Source organism: Rutidosis leptorrhynchoides, chromosome 2 (assembly GCF_046630445.1).
Source record: "Rutidosis leptorrhynchoides isolate AG116_Rl617_1_P2 chromosome 2, CSIRO_AGI_Rlap_v1, whole genome shotgun sequence".
NCBI lineage: Eukaryota > Viridiplantae > Streptophyta > Magnoliopsida > Asterales > Asteraceae > Rutidosis > Rutidosis leptorrhynchoides.
In genome coordinates this window covers 148,470,788-148,491,247 of record NC_092334.1, presented here as the reverse complement: position 1 = coordinate 148,491,247, position 20,460 = coordinate 148,470,788, and the positions used below count along the sequence as shown (strand labels likewise).

General features: G+C 31.7%; 1 non-coding gene across 1 annotated transcript; it reads right to left on the bottom strand.

The window, feature by feature from the left end:
• Positions 1 to 19,765: 19,765 nt before the first annotated feature.
• On the bottom strand, positions 19,766 to 19,872 carry LOC139895184 (small nucleolar RNA R71). Its single transcript, XR_011775647.1, has one exon. It is a non-coding gene; the product is annotated as a small nucleolar RNA R71 (small nucleolar RNA).
• Between the last annotated feature and the right edge of the window lie 588 nt (positions 19,873 to 20,460).

Genomic DNA, 20,460 nt, shown 5'->3' with positions numbered 1-20,460 from the left:
GCCAAACCCCATGCGATCGCATGGGGTCCGGGTACTGTTGTTGTTGTTGTTTTTTTTTTATATATAAACCTTATACTTTTTAAAATAAATAATTAATTAAATTTTAAATTTTGTTTCTTTTTAGGAATGAGAGCGTTTTGGATCGTTGTCCTAGTTCGTCTCTCGACAAAATTTTAAAATTTGTCATTTTTAAGCGCGGTTTTAAAAGTAAAGATTTTTGGGTTTTTTTAATGTTTTTGGCATACTTTAATTCAATATGATTAAAAATAATGATAATAAAAGATCTCGTTCCTCCCTTGGGTAGAGCAATTTCGGTTCAACGACTTAGTTTTTAACTCACGACGAATTTTAAAAATCATATTTTTAACTTAGTGAAATAAAGTAAATTTTTGTTTTTAAATTCACACCAAACTTAAATTTAAAATACATAAAATTAAAAATTCATATTATTAAAATTAAAAATTCACACCAAATTTATATTATATTTTCGTTGTTATACATACAAACTTATATTAAAAATATTAATTTTTCAAATATTTACAAACTTAAATATATTGATTTTAAAAAGTTTACAATATTAATTTAATATTTATATATTAGTTTTAAAAATATGGTAAAAATTAAAAATTAAAAATCTTTTTGGTCTTTTATCCCACTTTAATCAATCAAATATTATCAAAAATATACGCCCCTCTTTTCGGTAAAGTAATTTCGGTTCAACGACCTAGTTTTACTCCTGCCGAATTTTTGAAATATTTTGGGTTGATTGATTAAAGATATTTATACCTTGAGAATAAACGGTAAATTTCGCAGTGATGTAATAAATTTTTGTATGATATCAATAATTTCGGTTACGCATACCTAATTTTATTGAATACCAATTTAATACTTTATAGCGAATGATTCAGCGTTTATTATCAAAAGGTTAAAAGTAATAAAAAATAAAAACTGTACATACTTACCTGTGAGAAAGAATTCTCAGAGACCTGCTTTAGCCTACTCATAGGAGAGTCGTGTGATTTGGTTCTCCATAGCTACATAAGCATAACCTCGAATCTTCAATATCTTTTCTTCTAAATATATAAACGGTCCTTCTCTGCATAGAGTAACAAATTCGGTGTTTGAGTATGTTTGATTATTCGAACATTTACCTTCGTGTGACCATTTTCCGCATTTATAACATCTTTCAAGGTGTCGTGCTCTTCTTTTTGTTGCGGATTTTGATTTTCCTTTTCCAAAATGTATCTTATGATGATCTTTTCTGAGTTCTTTTCTTACTCCGTCCATTTTTTCTCTTATGAATGATACCAGTTCACTCGGAAGTGTGTCATTATTACGTTTAGTAATCATAGCATGTAGCATTAGACCATGGTTCAGATCAAGGGAATTCTTCATCTCGTAAAACCTAAAAAAAAATAAAAATTTCAGAATGGGTGGAGAAGACTAGTTCTTTAGGGTCTGCTAGGGAAAGACCATTCGGATTCCATTCTCGAGAACTACACGAAAACATAATATCTAACTCTAACAGAAATACATATTACCCTAAAAAGATTCGAACCTTCCCACACTTAGTTAGCTGTGGTGTCGAAATTGTGATTAACTTCATTTTCAATAGGACTATCAACAACTTGTATATCTTTGACTTTTACTTCAAGCCAATTGTTGATTTCCTCTGTAACTTTCACAAATTCAACTAACATTGCCTTTTCTTTTGGCGATAAATTGGATACTAATCGGTTACATAACTTAAAGTTTCCCTTAATCCTAGCATCGTGAATCCGTTTATAAAGTTTCTTCATTGAACTGTTAAAGCCAGGTTCATCTAATTTCGTATCATCAACGGGGTTCTTTGTGATCGGATCATCATTAAGTGTTTCTTCATCTTCCTTATACTTATGCGTTTTTATTGGTCTAACAGTTTTGGTTGGTGGAGATCTAAACATTCGGTTCACAAAGGTGATCGATTTATCACCATCCCTAAGTGTCATTCTACCTTCTCTTACATCAATGAACGCCTCGGTGGTTGCTAAAAATGGGCGACCTAAAATTAGAGGAATATCAAGGTTTTCCTCCATATTAATCACTATGAAGTTTGCAACAAAGGTCAAACTTCCCACGTTAACAAGTAAATTATTTGCTATTCCAAACGGGTGTTTAATGGTTAGGTCAAATGATTGAACACCTATTTTGGTTGGTTTTAATTTTCCATACCTAATCTTTTGTATAAGGAAAGAGGCATAATATTTGCGCTTGCTCCTAAATCTGCGAGTCCATTATATATAGGACCATCATTAAGCAAGCAAGAAATGATAAATTCGCCCGGGTCTCTTGCTTTAGTAAGTCGAGTTGGTTTGTAAACCTTTTTCGGGTGTTCTTTTCTTGGTTCTTTCACTTCTATTTGAACTTCTTGTTCATATTTTTCTTCGTTTCTTAGAATGGGAGGTTTGTATAAGAATTCTTCTTCATCACTCCAATTTGAATCCTCCCTATTTTCCAATTTTTGATTTTTCATATGTTGTTGATAACATATTTATGTTTTCATTTTGAGGGTTTTCTTGAGTGGTGAAATTATGATTGACTTCATTGTCAACTTCCATCGGACCATGTATGTAATGTTTAATTCTGTGACCATTAACTTTAAATTCAGTCTCATTTGAATTTATTAACTCTATTGTTCCGTACGGGAAAACTCTTTTGACCATGAATGGTCCAGACCATCTTGATTTCAATTTTCCAGGAAATAGCTTGAATCTTGAATTGAAAAGAAGAACTCTGTCTCCTTCTTTAAATTCTTTTGAACTTCTGATTCTTTTATCATGCCATTTCTTCGTTCTTTCTTTATAGATTATGGAATTTTCATATGCTTCATGTCTCAATTCTTCTAATTCATTTAGTTGACTTAATCGTAGACGTCCGGCTTCATGTAAATCAAGATTACATGTCATTAAAGCCCAAAATGCTTTGTGTTCAATTTCTACTGGAAGATGACATGCTTTTCCGTAAACGAGTTTAAAAGGTGTGGCTCCAATTGGAGTTTTGTAGGCTGTTCTAAAAGCCCAGAGTGCATCCTCCAATTTCATGGACCATTCCTTCGGATTTGATCCTGCGGTTTTCTCTAGAATACGTTTTAAAGCTCGGTTGGTATTTTCAACTTGTTCACTTGTTTGTGAATGATAAGCGGTTGAGATTTATGAGTTACTCCATATCTTTTGAGAACTTTCTCAAGTTGATTGTTACAAAAATGAGTACCCCGATCACTTATTAAAGCTTTCGGTGTTCCGAACCTTGCAAAAAGACGTTTTAAAAAGTTGACTACAACTCGTGCATCGTTAGTCAGGAGAGCTTGTGCTTCCGCCCATTTAGATACATAATCAATGGCAATGAGAATGTAGAGATTATTATGAGATTTTAGAAATGGACCCATAAAGTCAATACCCCAAATGTCAAATACTTCACATACTTGAATGACATTTTGTGGCATTTCATCACGTTGACTTATTTTTCTGGCCCTTTGACATGCATCACAGGATTTGCAAAGAAGGTGTGCGTCTTTGAAAATTGTAGGCCAATAGAATCCAGCATCGTAAACTTTTCTTGCTGTAAGTTGAGGCCCATAATGCCCTCCTGTTAGTCCTGTGTGACAATGGTTTAAGATTTGACTAGCTTCATCTCCGAATACACATCGGCGTATTATTCCATCGGGACAACTTTTAAACCAATGTGGATCTTCCCAGAAATAGTGTTTTATATCACTGAAGAATTTCTTTCGTTTTTGGTACGACAATCCTTTTTCAAGGAATCCACATACTAAGTAGTTTGCATAGTCTGCAAACCATGGAATTTCATTATAATCTATCTTCAATAGATATTCATCAGGAAAGTTGTCTTGTATGGCCGATTCATTTAGAACTTCTAATTCAGGATTTTCAAGACGAGAAAGATGATCAGCTGCGAGATTTTCTGCTCCCTTTTTATCTCGGATTTCAATATCGAACTCTTGTAAGAGTAAGATCCAACGGATTAATCTTGGTTTGGCATCTTGTTTCAAAAATAGGTATCTAAGAGCAGAATGATCGGTATAGACCACCGTTTTAGCTAGAACGAGATATGAACGAAATTTGTCAAAAGCAAAGACAATAGCAAGGAGTTCTTTTTCAGTAGTTGTGTAATTTGTTTGTGCTCCTTGTAACGTCTTACTAGCATAATATGTAGGTTGAAATCGTTTTTCAATCCTTTGTCCTAAAACGGCTCCCATTGCAAAATCACTTGCATCGGACATAAGTTCAAATGGTAGATTCCAATTGGGAGTTATCATGATCGGCGCATTAGTGAGTTTTTCTTTAAGAATATTAAAAGATTTGATGCATTCATCTGAAAAGATGAATGGAGCATCCTTTTCTAGGATTTTATTCTGTAATGACCCGGAATTTTCCGACCAAATTATACTTATGAGATTAATATTTACATAAATTAAACCATACCAACATGATAAGCAATCCAAATTGTTGAGACTTGTGTTTTTGAAAAGAGTTTTACACAACGTTTGACCGTCCAATATGACCGATGATATCACGAACTATATAACATACGATAATTATACGTTTGTGTATATATATGTATTTATATATATTTAACATGATCTAAGGATGGTTTAACATCTCATTGTATACTAATGACAATGAGTTATAAGTATATTTTGAAACTACTAACTTAAGTTTTCAAAACGATAACTATACGTAACATTCCTTGATATATATACTTATAATCTATAATGCTTATACATGTATCGTATATATAATGTATTTAATCACTTTTTAAGGACTTAAATACATAAAACAACATAAGTATGTTCACAAAAGATAGCTATATTTGAATTCTCGTTCCGTTTCCTCAAGATTTCTATACGTATATCTAGGGTATGTGTACCCGTATCATACCCAGCTTCTATATGTATTTACTATTAGTATATACACATCAAATCAACATCCTAATCAACATTATTACTGCCCTAGATATGAGGTAACTAGGATTTGTCAAGTAGTATGAATTATTAGTAAGAAAACAAAATTAGGAATCCTTTTCTTTCTTTATAAACTAAAAACGTTTTTATAAATGAACACCATTTCTTCACTCCATTTTCTCATACCTACACCCTCATTTCTCTCTCAAAATACTCCAAACTTCATACTTGATCATCTCCAAGCATTTTCCCCATCATTTAGCTTCAATTATAAGCCTTAAACACCATAAGAAAACTCTTTCAAGAACATATCAAAATAACCACCCATTTGAAGAAGTTTACTTCCAACCTTTTGATCTAACTCCACCACTCTTTGATTCCAAGATTATTTCTTATCTTTTGCAGTAACTTTGTCCAAGTAACTTGAGGTAGTAACCTTGTTCATAATCTTATTCAATTCATATTCATATAGCTATCTTATTTTGTGGTATAAAATTTTAACAACAAGAATATAGTTTGAATGATTTCAAACTTGTTCGTAAACTAAATAGATCCTTCTAACTTGACTTTTAAAACACTTCAAGACCTCTAATATATTATAATGATATGCTAACCTAACAAGATATAACTTGGTTTTACAAAGAACATCTTAAAAACTGAATCTACGTCGTCGGAGTGCAACCGGGGGCTGTTTTGGGTTGGATAATTAAAAACCATCTTGAACTTTGAATTGGAAGTTCATGTTCTGGAAAAATGATATTTCTTATGAATATGTTAACACATAAAAATTTCATGGTTTAACTCAAAGTGTAAGTATTTTTAGAAAAATGATCATTAAATGTTGTTTTTATGATGGAAAAAAATCACTTTCATAAGTTTCACCAAAGTTTGACCTATAACCTATGATTTCGAATACAAACTAAGGTATTTTCAGTTCATATTCTTAAAATTTGACTCGATCCAAGGAAGTGGCAAGTTGAACCAACAAAAACAGAGTTGTAATGAAGAAATTACGACTACAACAAGATTGGGTATCCGAAGCTAGTTTAGCTACGAAAATATTTGGAGAAAAAGTAAATTAATCATATCTTTTCTAATTAATATGATATTTTATATATAATTACTTATGATTTGATTTTATATATTTCAGGACCACCCGTAAACAACACGAGAAGATTAATCATAAGACCTCATGATTGTACGCAACACGTCATTTGACAACACGGTACTTTATGTACGCAACACGTCATTTGACAACATGGTACCATGGGTCGAGATTAATTCTGATCAATACGAATACGATGGGGTCTTTATTTATTTTATTTAAGCAACTAATTGTGGACCACTAACATCGGACTGCTAACTACGGACTAAGAAAATATTAAAAGTATTAAAAGTATATATATATATGTAACGATTACTTAAAAAGAAAATATGTTAATATATTATATATATGGTTAGGTTCGTGATATCTATCGGAGACCAAGTCGAATTAAATACCTTCAAGGCAAAAGTGAGTTTCATTTGCTCCCTTTTTAATTGCTTTTGCAATATATATTTTTGGGTTGAGAATACATGCGCTGCTTTTATAAATGTTTACAAAATAGACATAAGTACTTAAAAATATATTCTACGTTGAGTTGTACCACTGGAATATTTCCCTGTAGCTTGGTAACTACTATTTACATGGGTATTGTAAACGCGAATCCTGTTGATAAATCTATCGGGCCTGACAACCCCAACCGGACTGGACGACCAGTATTCAACAGTTGCACAGTACTTTGTTTTGGTGACTACACTTGGTACGGTGTAGTGAGATTTCATAATAAAGGGAATATGCGACGTTGATTAAATGTTAAGTATGGTTACCAAGTGCTCAACCATTTAGAATGCTTTACATACACTTGCGAGTGTATTATGTTTATGATTATGAAATCTTGTGGTCTATTAACATATTGAAATGATTGTTATGATAAACCTATAAACTCACCAACCTTTTGGTTGACACTTTAAAGCATGTTTATTCTCAGGTACGAATTAAGTCTTCCGCTGTGCATTTGCTCAATATAAGGACATTACTTGGAGCCGATCATCGCAATGGGACCAAATGTTGATGACTTCGTCCAGGTGGATTAGGACGGGTCCTTTCATATTCATAGGAGTGGCAACTTTAGAAAAAATCTTTTATGAAACATCGGTAAAAACCGGCATGCCCTAGAAAACTCCTAACTCCTCTAACATTGGTGGGATGTGGAAGTTTAGCAATTACATCTACTTTAGCTCTATCCACTTCAATTCCTTCCTTTGAAATTTTATGACCAAGAACGATGCCTTCTTTAACCATGAAATGGCATTTCTCCCAATTAAGTACTAGATTTGATTGTTCGCATCTAATAAGCATTCGTTCAAGATTAACTAGATATGTTTCAAAAGTATCACCGAAGACTGAAAAGTCATCCATGAAAACTTCCATGCATTCTTCTATCATGTCGTGAAAAATCGCCATCATGCACCTTTGAAAGGTTGTAGGGGCGTTGCAAAGTCCAAATGGCATGCGTTTATAAGCAAAAGTACCATAAGGGCACGTGAATGTGGTTTTTTCTTGGTCTTCGGGTGCTATTGGAATTTGAAAATATCCGGAAAAACCATCAAGAAAACAATAGTAACTATTTCCGACTAATCTTTCCAACATTTGATCAATGAAAGGTAAGGGAAAGTGATCTTTTCTGGCGGCGTCATTTAATTTTCTATAATCAATACAAACACGCCATCCTGTTACAGTCCTAGTAGGAATAAGCTCATTTTTCTCATTTGTGATGACAGTCATGCCACCCTTCTTAGGTACGCATTAAACTGGGCTTACCCATGGACTATCAGAGATTGGATAAATTAAACCTGCATTTAGCAGTTTAATAATTTCTTTCTTAACAACATCTTGCATATTAGGATTTAGTCTTCTTTGGCGTTGCACATACGACTTATGACCTTCTTCCATAAGGATTTTATGTTTGCAATACGAAGGACTTATGCCTTTAATATCAGGAATCTTCCATGCAATAGCTGGTTTATGAGCTTTTAGCACAGAAATGAGTTGAGATTTTTCATTTTCAGTAAGAGAAGACGATATTATTACAGGTAATTCAGATTCACCATGTAAATAAGCATATTCCAAATGGTTTGGAAGTGCCTTTAATTATAATGTCGGTGGTTCTTCTATCGATGATTTATATCGATATCCGTCTTCTTCTTTTAGCATTTGAATTTCTTCTGTTGTTGGTTCATATCCATTAGCCATAAGTGTAGCTAACATTTCAGTTTCATCAATTGGTTCAGTTCCTTCTCCTAAAGAACATTCTCATGTTCCTTGTAATTCTGGAAATTCTTCTAACAATTCTGCATGTGAATCTATAGTTTGAATATAATAACATGTATCATCTGCAGATTGCGGTTGTTCCATGGATCTATCAACTGAAAAGGTAACACTCTCGTCCTCTATACTTAGGGTCAGTTTCTTACCAAACACGTCTATTATTGCTTTAGCCGTGTTTAAGAATGGTCTTCCTAATATGAGAGGAACTCGAGAATCTTCTTCCATGTCCAGAATAACAAAATCTACTGGAAATACTAAAGTACCAACTTTAACTAGCATGTTTTCCATTATCCCTCTAGGATATTTTACTGATCGATCGGCTAGTTGTATGCTTATTCGTGTTGGTTTCAATTCTCCAAGGTCTAGTTTAGCGTATAGTGAATACGGCATTAAATTTATACTAGCACCTAAGTCTGCCAATGCTTCGATTGAACTAAGACTACCCAGAAAATATGGAATCGTGAAACTTTCTGGATCAGATAATTTTTCTGGTATCTTATTCAATAGTACTGCAGAGCAATTAGCATTCATAGTAACAGCCGAGAGTTCTTCCATTTTCTTTCTATTTGTGATTAGATCTTTCAAGAATTTAGCATATCTAGGCATTCCTGAAATTACATCAATGAAAGGAAGATTTACATTTATTTGTTTAAACATATCCAAGAATTTGGATTGCTCGGCTTCAAGTCTTTCTTTTTTCATTTTACTCGGGTAAGGAAGTGGTGGTTGGTATGGTTTAACATAAGGTTTTGCCTTAACTGTGTTATCTTCATTAACCTTTTCAACTACCGGTTATATTTCCTTATCTTGCTCAGATTGTAGTTCTTGTAGAGTAGGAATAGCTTCATTAGAAATTACAGGCATTTCAGGTGGTTTAAGTGTAATACCACTTCTTGTGATAATGGCTTTAGCTGTTTCATTCTGGGGGTTAGCATTTGTATCACTAGGTAAACTTCCCGGTTTTCTTTCACCTATCAACCTTGCTAGGTTGCTTACTTCTTGTTCCAAATTTTGAATAGAAGCTTGTTGATTTCTAAATGCTTGAGCATTTTGTTCATTGGTTTGTTTCTGAGATGTGAAAAACTGCGTTTGAGATTCAACTAGCTTCGACATCATGTCTTCTAAATTTGGCTTTTTATCATCGATTTGTGGTGGTTTGTTTTGAAAATTAGGTCTTTGCTAATTGTAAGTATTATTGGATACTTGTTGATTGCTAGGACCTTGTTGATTGTTGTATGGAACATTTCGGTTATAATTCTGATTTTGATTGTAAATTGGTCTTGGCGGTTGATAATTATTCTGATAATTATTTCCAGGCCTTTGGTTTATGTATGAAACATTCTCTCTTTGTTCCATTGTTAGTTCAATACTGAGACAATCTTTTGTCAAATGTGGTCCTCCACACTGCTCACAACTAATTCGTATTGAGTGAATATCTTTAGTCATCTTTTCCATTCGTCTCTCAACATCATCTATCTTTGCAGAAATGGAATCAAAATCATGGCTAGAATCGGCTCTAGCTGCTTTAGATGATCTAACGATATCTTTTTCTTGGTGCCACTCATGTGAGTGGGAAGCAGTGTTATCAATAATTTTGTAAGCGTCAGTTGCGGTTTTCTTCATAATGGAACCACCAGCTACTATATCTATGTCTTTTCTTGTAGTGATGTCACATCCTTGGTAGAATATTTGTACTATTTGACAGTGTCTAAACCATGTTGCGGACATCCTCTTAATAACTTTCCATATCTTATCCACACTTCATATAGAGTTTCACTTGGCTTTTGCGTGAACGTAACTATTTCTCCTTGAAGTCTCACGGCTTTAGATGCCGGAAAGAATTGTTTAAGAAAATTTTCAACTAAAACATCCCATGTATCAATCGCCCCTCCAGGTAACGATTCTAACCAATCTTTGGCTTCTCCCTTTAAAGTCCAGAGAAATAACATGAGATATATCTGTTCATCCTCCACTTCTCTTATTTTAAATAGAGTACAGATCCTATTAAATGTACGAAGATGTTCGTTTGGATCTTCCTTCGGCGCACCACTAAATTGGAATTGATTAGTTACCATGTGTAGGATTTGTCCTTTGATTTCATAATCTGGTGCATTAATGTCTGGTTGAGTAATTGCGTGACCTTGGCCAGTGCGTTTAGCTCTCATTCGGTCTTCATACTTAGAGGTTCCAGATTCTCCATTATTGAATTTATTGAATCTGAATCTCTAGAGGATTCTGATTTAATGGGTTGTTCCTCTACAAACTCTGTTTGAATGATTGGTGGTTCCGGAGGAAAGATTAATGGTTCAGGATCTCTGAATTGTCCCTGAATATCCTCCGAATTCTCAATTGTGAGGTCGAGTTCAAAAAATGAATTATCGGAAATTTGAATTGGAGTACTTGGTTGACTGGATGACGATTCTGAAAAAAAAAATCAACGGTGACAATATTGGCTAGATGTCCTGATCGAGTTACAGGTGGTGAACGTATAAAAGGTGGTGAACATTTTGCTTGGTGTATTCACTGAATATCCTATTAGTTATAAAAGATAAAAAATTATATAAGTTACCAAATTAATAGACTTTTCTGCTTTTGCCCACGTTTCGAAAAGCCAAAAGATGTAGCAGGGAGCCAGAACCCTTTAAATCGGAAGCTCACAACTCAGCCACTATCAAATCAAACTATTACTACGAAGCAGAAAATTTTGGATGTCTATCAATTTAACCGCTTAAAATAAGTTTTCGTTGAAATTTAAAGAAATTTTAAAGAAGAAATAGAAAATTCTATGTCCTAAAAACTAGAGCGTCGAGAAATAAGAAAGAAAAAGAGTGCGTCGAAAAACGTCGAAAAATAAAAGGTCAAAAAATAATAAAAAGAACGTAGCGCGTCGAAACTTAAAAGTCTAAAAACTAAAAATTAAAAGTTACGTCTAAAGGTATTAAAGCTTAAAAAAAATACTATATCCAAAATGGCAATAACTTAAAAAGGTAGTAAAATATTAGAACGGCGTCGCAAAATTCTAAAGCATCTAAATCTTAGTCTAAAGAAAAAGTACTTAAGGGATTTTACGGCAAAGCCTAAAAATCTAGAAATAAAAATAACTACGGCAAAAACTATGACTTAAAACTAAATACGAACGAAAAATACAAATATTACGCTAAAACAAATAAAAAGATAGAAAATATAAAAATAAACTTAAAGTTGTAAAAAGTACAATTTTTATAAAAATATTACTTTTATATTATTTATTTTATAAAACTATTAATTTTATATATTAATTAAAACTAGATTAAAACTAAATAATACAAAATAAATAAATAAAACTAAACTAATTAATTAATAAACCCTAATAAGGTTTTTAATTAATAATATTAATTATAATTATTAACCCTAATCTGGTCGGCTGAGGTTACAGACCTGTCAACTCAAGCCATGCGATCGCATGGCTTCGAGGTTATATTTCCATGCGGTCGCATGGAGTAGAGTTTCGGGCCAGGTGTTGGGCTGCTACAGTTCTCGGGCCAAGGCTTTATATATATATTTTTTTTCTGTTTTTAAAATTCTGTTTTATAATTATTTAAATTATTTATATAAAATAAATAAAAACTTAAATTTTAAAAACTAAAATAAAAATACTTTATAATTTATGTATTTTAAACAACTCTTAGAAATATATACTTTATTTTTCTTTTTATATTTTTGTATTTTTAATAATTAAAACGTATTTTTACAAAAGAAAACTATTTTTTTTTTAATATAGATAGCGTTTCGCTTCCAGCGTTTAAGCAGTTCTCCGGCAGCGGCGCCAAAAATACTTGATGTGCGTAGAGGTGTATACAAAATAGTTATATTTTTACAAGGAAATACTATTAAATACGATACAATTTTATACAAGTTATTTATTTATTTATTTATAGAGTGGATATACCTAAACCTTGCTACAACACTTATAGGCAGTGCACCTAATCGTACAGTAGTGTAGTTTTTAGTAAGTCCGGTTCGTTCCATAGGGATCTTAGCCAAGTTTAACGATATATTTTTAAAACAATAATTGTAAATATATAAATATATATAAGTAGTATTATTATTATAAAAAGGGGGTTTTCACCGTTTAATGACCGGTTTGTCGATTTTAAAACTTTAGTCGCAGTTAAAACCTAATGTAAAATATTAAAAATAAATATAACTTAATTTTAAGCGTAACGTAAATAACGATAATGAAATTGCGATAAATAAAAGTGCCATAAATAAAATTGCGATAATTAAAGAGTACGATAATTAAAAGTGCAATTAAATAAAATAACAATAAATAAAAGTGCGATAATTAAAAGTGCAATTAAATATGAAATAAAGGAATTATGCTTATTTAAACTTCCGTAATCATGATGTTTGACGTGTTGATTTTAGTTTATTACCATGGGTTAATTGTCCTTTGTCCCGGATTATTCAATATGTCTATACAGATTTGTCCATAATAGTCCATCAGTCATAATCATAAAGTGCGGAGGTCTTCGTCAAATTATTCTTATTCCCGAAGTCAAATATTCCAACTAATTGGGGATTCGAATTGTAACAAGGTCTTAATACTTTGTTTAATGAATACACCAGGTATCGACTGCGTGTAGTTCAAGGTTTTACTACTTTGTTAACAATTACACCAATTACCCTTGAATGTAATCCACCCCTGTTTTAACTAGATCATTAACTTTAATCCAATCCCGTGTCCGGTAAAATGAACAATTATTGGTATTTATAGATATCCCGCCCACCGTACCCAGTCAAGCGTATGTGGTTATATATAAATATGTCAAATTATAAGTTTATATATTAAATTAATGAGGTATCGTTAAGTTAATATAAAACCCATTAATAGCCCATAGTCTAATTTCCACAAGTGTCGTTCTTTTATCCAAACCCCAATTATGGTCCAAAGCCCAATTACCCAATTTTAATATTTAGCCCAACATCACGATTACTTCAGCTTAAATAAGCATAATAATAACTTAGCTTCAAGACATTAATTTAAAAAGGTTGAACATAACTTACAATGATTAAAAATAGCGTAGCGTTACACGGACAGAATTTCGACTTACACCCTTACAAGATTCGCTAACATACCCTTATTATTAGAATTAAAATTAAAATTAAAATTAAAATTAATATATATATATATATATATACGTTGATAGATAGGAAGAGAAAAAGATATGTTAATTTGAGCCAAAACACGCGAAATTTATAGATGTGGCCTGATAATTGGGGCCATGCGATTGCATGGTTTTCCTTTTTCCTAGCCATGCGATCGTATGGCCAGCTGGGAGAGTTCACATGTTGTTGTTTGCTTCTTGCCGACGGTTTTTAAATAATAATATAATATATAAATAATTTTAAGAATTAATAATATATTATATTATATTCATGTGCATAGTTGACTTGTAATTTTTAGTCCGTTGCGTCGAGCGTTGAGAGTTGACTCTGGTCCCAGTTTCGGATTTTCGAACGTCCTTGCGTACAATTTAATATGTTGTATTTTGCATTTTGCGGCTTGTACTCTTGTAATTTTGAGACGTTTCTCACCAATAATTTAAACCACTTTGATTGTACTTTGTACTTTTTAGCTTTTTGATCGTTTGCGTCTTCAATTTGTCGAAACTATCTTTTGTCTTCACCTTTTATTATTTAAACGAATATCACTTGTAAATAGAAGAATTGTAACTAAAAGCTTGTCTTTCTTGAGGGATAATGCTATGAAATATATGTTCATTTTTAGCATTATCAAACTACAACCCTAATTCTAATTAATAATAATAATAATTAATAATCCTAATCCTAATTCGATCAGCCTAGGATACAGACCTCTCCAATCAGCTCAAGCTGAGTGTTTTAATACCATGCGGTCGCATCAGCTCAGGCCAATTGTTTGGGCTGCTACAGTTGGGCCCGATTACTTTTACTTAATTTTTTTTTGTTTTTAAATTATAGAAAATATAATATATAATAAAAACTTATATTTTAAAAAAAATACTTATTAGTTTTTGTAAATTAAAAACTTTTTTTTAATTTAAACACTTAAAAATATAGTTATGCGAGGTGTATACGAAATAGTTATATTTTTATTGCGAAATACTATTAAATACGATACAATTTTACACAAGTTATTTATTTATTTATAGAATGGGATATACCTAAACCTTGCTACAACACTTATAGGTAGTGTACCTAATCGTAGAGTAGTATTGTTTTTAGTAAGTCCGGTTCGTTCCACAGGGATACAACTAAATTTAACCATATATTTATTTTAAACTATATTTGTATAAATATATTTATATATATATAAGTAGTATTATTATTATTATAAAAGGGGGTTTTTACCGTTTAATGACCGGTTTGTCGATTTTATGTCTTAAGTCGCAATTAAAACCTAATGTAAAATATTAAATATACAAATGACTTAATTTAAAGCGTAAAGTAAATAACGATAATAAAAGTGCGATAATTAAAATTTCAGTAATTTAAAGTACGATAATTAAAAGTGCAATAAATAAAATGATAGTAAATAAAAGTGCGATGAGATATAAAATAAAGGAATTATGCTTATTTAAACTTCCGTAATCATGATGTTTGACGTGTTGATTTTAATTTATTACCATGGGTTAATTGTCCTTTGTCATGGATTATTCGATATGTCCATCTGGTTTTTGTCCATAACAGTCCATCAGTCATAAATATAAAGTGTGAGTGTCCTCGTCAAATTATTCTTATACCCGAAGTCAAATATTCCAACTAATTGGGGACTTAAACTGTAACAAGGTCTTAATACTTTGTTTAATAATTACACCAGGATATCGACTGCATGTAACCCAAGGTTTTAATACTTTGTTAACAATTACGCCAAGTGTCCTTGTACGTAATCCACCCTTATTTTAATGAGTCCATTGACTATTAATCCATTCCCGTGTCCGATTAAATGAACGATTATTAGTATTTATAAATATTCCGCCCATCATGTCCGATCAAGTGTATGTGGTTATTTATAATTACCTCAAATTGTAAATCTCTATATTAAATTAACTAACTATCATTCAGTTAAAAAAATAAAAAGCTCATTAATAGCCCATAGTCCAATTTCCACAAGTGTCGGTCTTTTATCCAAACCCCAATTATGATCCAAAGCCCAATAACCCCGTCTTTAATATTTAGTCCAACATCATGATTACTTCGGCTTAAATAAGCATAATAATAACTTAGCTACGAGACATTAATTTAAAAAGGTTGAACATAACTTACAATGAGTATTAATAGCGTAGCGTTACACGGACAGAATTTCGACTTACAAACTTAAAACATTCGCCACTATAACCTTATTATTATTAACTTAAAAGTAAAATTAAAATTATAAAATATAAATAAATATATTAAGAGAGTATGATGATAGATGGATATATGGTGTTATAAACTTGTCCGAAAAATGCTGAATTTATAGACCTGGCCAGGCTTTTGGGGCCATGCGATCACATGGGCTTCCTTTGCATCTGCCATGCGATCGCAAGGTGACTTGGGACAGCTCACAATCTTTTGTTTTCTTGTTTGCCGACGGTTTTTATTTTAATATATAAATATAATATATATATATATATAATTTATAGAATTATTTATATATTATATTATATTCTTGTGCATAGTTGACTTGTAATTTTAGGTCCGTTGCGTCACGCGTTGATAGTTGGTTCATGTCCCGGTTCTGTATTTTCGAACGTCCTTGCGTACTATTTGATATCTTGTACTTTGCGTTTTGCGGCATGTACTCTTGTAATTTTTAGACGTTTCTCATCAATAAATTGAACCACTTGGATTGTACTTTGTACTCTTTAGCATTTTGGTCATTTGCGTCTTCAAATCGTCGAATCTGTCTTTTGTCTTCACCTTTTATTATTTAAACGAATATCACTTGTAAATAGAACAATTGCAACTAAAAGGTTGTCTTTATTGAAGGATAACGCTATGAAATATATGTTCGTATTTAGCATTATCAGCCTGGCTGCCTTATCTCCATGCGATCGCATGGGAAGAAAAGAGTGGCCAAGTCCTATAAATTGGAATGTTTTATGCCGAATTCAGTACACCTCCATCAACTGATCTCTTACTCTCTCTCAAATATATTTATATTTATTTTATAATTATAATTTTAATATTAAGTTAATAATAATAAGGTTATAGTGGCGAATGTTTTAAGTTTGTAAGTCGAAATTCTGTCCGTGTACACTACGCGATTAATACTCATTGTAAGTTATGTTAAACCTTTTTAAATTAATGTCTCGTAGCTAAGTTATTATTATGTTTATTTAAGCCGAAGTAATCGTGATGTTGGGCTAAATATTAAGACGAGGTTATTGGGCTTTGGACCATAATTGGGGTTTGGACAAAAGACCGACACTTGTGGAAATTGGACTATGGGCTATTAATGGGCTTTATATTTATTTAACTGAATGATAGTTCGTTAATTTAATATAGAGATTTACAATTTGAGGTAATTATAAATAACCACATACACTCGATCGGACACGATGGGTGGGATATTTATAAATACTAATAATCGTTCATTTGACCGGACACGGGGATGGATTAATAGTCAATGGACTCATTAAAACAGGGGTGGATTACATATAAGGACACTTGGTGTAATAGTTAATAAAATATTAAAACCATGGATTGCGCACAGTCGATAACCTGGTGTAATCATTAACAAAGTTTTAAGACCTTGTTACAGTTTAAGTCCCCAATTAGTTGAAATATTTGATTTCGGGTATAAGGGTAACTTGACGAGGACACTCGCACTTTATATTTATGACCGATGGACTGTTATGGACAAAAACCAGATGGACATATCGAATAATCCAGGACAAAGGACAATTAACCCATGGTAATAAATTAAAATCAACACGTCGAACATCATGATTACGGAAGTTTAAATAAGCATAATTTCTTTATTTTATATCTCATCGCACTTTTATTTATCGCAATTTTATTTATCGTACTTTAAATTACTGCAATTTTATTTATCGCACTTTTATTTATCGTCATTTACTTTACGCTTTAAATTAAGTTATATTTGTATTTAATTTTTTACATTAGGTTTTAATTGTGACTTAAGACATAAAATCGACAAATCGGTCACTAAACGGTAAAACCCCCCTTTTATAATAATAATAATATTATATATATATATATATATATATATATATATATATATATATATATATATACAAATATAGTTTAAAATATATAGCGTTAAACTCAGCTAGCTCCCTGTGGAACGAACCGGACTTACTAAAAACTACACTACTCTACGATTAGGTACACTGCCTGTAAGTGTTGTAGTATTTCGTAGTAAAATATAATCTATTTCGTACTACACCTCGAACAACATCAAGTATTTTTGGCGCCGCTGCCGGGGAACACTCAACACTGAAGCGAAACGCTATAAAATTTTTTTAGTTTTTAAGCTATTTTTGTAAAAATATAATTTTATATAAGTTACAAAAATATAAAAACATAAAAAAAAATTATATAAAAATATATATCTATATTTTTAAGAGTTTAAATTAAAAAGTTTTTCTTAGTTACAAAAACTAATAAGTTTTTTATATAAGTTTTAGTTATATTATATTTTCTATAAAATAAGAAAATAAAAAAATCAAAGTAAAAAGTAAAAAGTAAAAAAAAATATATATATATATATACAAAACTGAACCTGTAATTTTTCGACCTGCATTGATCTGAACCTGCTTCTCATGCGACTGCATGAAAATGGAGTATTAAGTCCATGTGACCGCATGGAAAGGCCTGACACGCCTGACCTGATCCTCTTACAGCATTAATTACGGAGTATTATTAATTATTATTATTAAATCTAATTAGGGTTTAGTTATTTAATAATTAGTTTTAATTTTAATTAATATTGTATATTAAGTTTTAATTAGTTTTATTAAATATAAAGTTAATACTTTTATATAATAATAAGATAAAATTAATATTTTTATAAAATTGTATTTTTTATCAATTTAGTTTCTTTTTATATTTATATCTTTTTAATCGTTTATTCGTATATTGTATATTTTTCGTTCGTAATTAGTTCGTAACTTAGTAGTTTGCCATAGTTATTTTTATTTTTAGATTTTTAGGCTTTGCCGTAAAATCCCTTAAGTGTTTTTTCTTTAGATTAAGATTTAGGCGCTTTAGAATTTTACGACGTCTCTTATCGCTTTAATATTTAATAGATTTTAGTACCTATTAAGTTATTGCCGTTTTGGATATAGAATTCCTTTAAGCTTTAATTCCTTTAGATGTAACTTTTAATATTTAGTTTTTAGACTTTAAGTTTCGATGCTTTACTTTCTTTTTATTATTTTTCGACCTTTTATTTTTCGACGTATTTCGACGCGCTCTTTTTCTTCCTCTTATTTATCGACGCTCTAGTTTTTAGGATATAGATTTTATCTTCAAAATTTTGACGAAAAATTATTTTAAGCGGTTAAATTGATAGACATCCAAAATTTTCTGGTTCGTAGTAATAGTTGGATTTGTTAGTGGCGAGTTGTGGGCTTCCGATTTAAAGGGTCCTGGCTACCTGCTGCATCTATTGGCTATTCAAAACGTGGGCAAAATCAGAAAAGTCTATTAATTTGATAACTTATATAATTGTTTATTTTTATAACTAATAGGATATTCAGTGAATGCACCGAGCAAAACGTTCACCACCTTTCATACGTTCACCACCTGTAACTCGATCAAGACATCTAGCCAATATTGTCGCCATTGATTTTTCTTTAGAATCATCATCTAGTCGACCAAGTACTCCAATTCAAATTTCCGATAATCCATTTTTTGAACCCGACCTTACAATTGAGAACCCGGAGGATATTCAAGGACAATTCAGTGATCCTGAACCCCTAATCATTCCTCCTGAATCACAAACCATTCAACCAGAGATTGTCGAGGAAGAAACCATTAAATCAGAATCCTCTAGTGATTCAGATTCAACAAATTCAATCATGGAAAATCCGGAACCTCTAAGTATGGAAGATCGAATGAGAGCTACATGCACTGGCCAAGGTCATGCCATTACTCAACCAGATATTAATGCGTCAGATTATGAAATCAAAGGGCAAATCCTACACATGGTAACTAATCAATGCCAATTTAGTGGTACGCCGAAGGAAGATCCAAACGAACATCTTTGTACCTTTAATAGGATCTGTACTTTATTCAAAATCAGAGAAGTTGAGGATGAACAGATCTATCTCATGTTATTTCCCTGGACTTTAAAGGGAGAAGCCAAATATTAGTTAGAATCATTACCTGAAGGGGCGATTGATACATGGAATGTTTTAGTTGAGAAATTTCTTAAAAGATTCTTTTCAGCATCTAAAGTCGTGAGACTTCAAGGAGAAATTGTTACGTTCACACAAAAGCCAAATGAAACTTTATATGAAGCATGGACAAGATTTGGAAAGTTGTTGAGAGGATGTTCTCAACATGGTTTAGACACTTATCAAATAATACAAATATTCTATCAAGGATGTGACATTACTACATGAAAAGACATCGACATAGCAGCTGGTGGTTCCATTATGAAGAAAACCGCAACTGAAGCTTACAAAATTATTGATAACACAGCCTCCCACTCACATGAGTGGCATCAAGAAAAAGACATCGTTAGATCATCTAAAGCGGCTAGAGCCGATTCTAGCCATGACTTTGATTCCATTTCCTCAAAGTTAGATACTTTCGAGAGACGAATGGAAAAGATGACTAAAGATATTCACGCAATACGAATTAGTTGTGAGCAGTGTGGAGGACCACATTTGACAAAAGATTGTCTCAGTATTGAACAAACAATGGAACAAAGAGAGAATGTTTCATACATGAACCAAAGGCCTGGAAATAATTATCAAAATAATTATCAACCGCCAAGATCGAACTACAATCAAAATCAGAATTATAACCGAAATGTTCCATACAACAACCAACAAGGTCCTTGCAATCAACAAGTATCTAATAATACTTACAACCAGCAAAGACCTATTTTTCAAAATAAACAACCACAAACCGATGATAAAAAGCCAAATTT